Here is a 1,639-nt window from a genome sequence, read left to right as displayed (position 1 = left end):
AGAAGAGGAGAGAGATCCAAAGGAATGTATTGTACTTCGAGTGGATTTCTTTAAAAGAGTTATTCCAGAAGAGTTACCTGCTTCTATTGCTGAGTGTTAAGCTTAGGTATTTCCACAAAGCACTCCTTTTTGTAAATAAAGAGTAGAACATGTATAGCTATATTATATTATAGTTATAATCTACTCCCAAAGCCCACATTTTTTTTTTGTTTGAACACACAAATTTAATACGTGAAAAGATGACATTTAAACTGAATAAATTGTTTCGGTGTTGGATAACGTTTCAGCTGAGCTTGTACATTTATAGATACAGAACATATATATTTGTCCATTCATTTAACAATTATTCAGTGCCTGCTCACTGCTTGTCATTACATGTAGTGTTCATATTATTAATGCAAATTTAAAAAGCTTATTTTTAAAGGCTATAATGGGTAAAGAAGTGTCACTGGCAGTAAGTCATAGAATTTTTAAATGGAAAAAAGTCAATAATGGAAAATTTGGGGGAAAAAAAAAACAGCCTTCTGCAATGTCCTTTATCTTAGAGGTAGAAGTTGCTGAAATACTGACCACATTATGCCTTTGCAATGAAAGCACAGATAGAAAAGTTAATATGTGCCGAAGGCAACTGACCAAAAAAAATCAGGGGAAAAAAAACATTCTAACTGTGATGACTTTGGAGTTTTGCTATAAATGAACCTGTTGGACTTTTTCCTGATGTTAATATTTCATTTCTTTCCCACCCAGTGCTCAGTATAACCTATGGCATTTGCTTCAGAAAGGCAGTCATCTGCTACACTGGCCCCAGTTGTAAAGGCCAAGTGATGTTTCACATCCATGTGAGTGGAAGGGTCACGTGGCTTTTTATAGTCCTTGTTGAGAAATCGTACCTGGAGCCGTCTTTGGTCCAGCCAAGGGGACATTCTCCAGCACAGGGTCAGCAAGGAGAGGGCAGCCAAAGGAAATTCCTGAGCACCCTATCCATCTAGAGATATGGGTTCAGAAACACTCAAAGGATATTTTATCCAGGACCAGTAACGAGGAAGAGATTTGAAGCAGGAGACGAATAGAATGCCAGACCCCTACAGGGCAGCCTGTCCGAAAAGCGGAGATCTTAGTGATCAAGAGCCATAGTGATCTATGGCCGATGCTCAGAGTTCAGAGCCTCACTGTCTAGACTCAGAAAAAAAAATCCCAAACCCTGAGAGATGCTATAAAGGTCAGAAACTGTAATAACTCCATCCCAATGATTCCACTGCTTCCTTTCTCATTAGGATTAGAAGCCCGATTCCTCACCCTGTGCTGTGGAACCCTACATCACCCACACTTTCTCCCCACTCCATCCTCACTCCTTTGCCCCCCACCTCCCTGGCTACCTCCCCAACTCTGGCTATGGCTAGTTCTTCTTCCACACCAGTTTCTTGACGGGTCTCAGATATACAAGGCAAACTGCTGTCCCTGGGCCTTTGCACAAGCAGTCTCCTTTGTCTATAAACCTCTTTTCATGGATAGCTTCATGACCATATATCATTTTCTCTGGTCCTTGCATAATTGTCAACTTCTGATTCACTTAGCTGTATAGCAGAAACGAATACAGCTTTGTAAAGCAATTATACTCATATATATATATATACATATA

Source organism: Oryx dammah, unplaced genomic scaffold (assembly GCF_014754425.2).
Source record: "Oryx dammah isolate SB20612 unplaced genomic scaffold, SCBI_Odam_1.1 HiC_scaffold_19, whole genome shotgun sequence".
Lineage (NCBI taxonomy): Eukaryota > Metazoa > Chordata > Mammalia > Artiodactyla > Bovidae > Oryx > Oryx dammah.
The sequence above is the reverse complement of the archived record's forward strand: the minus strand, read 5'-3'. Positions refer to the sequence as shown.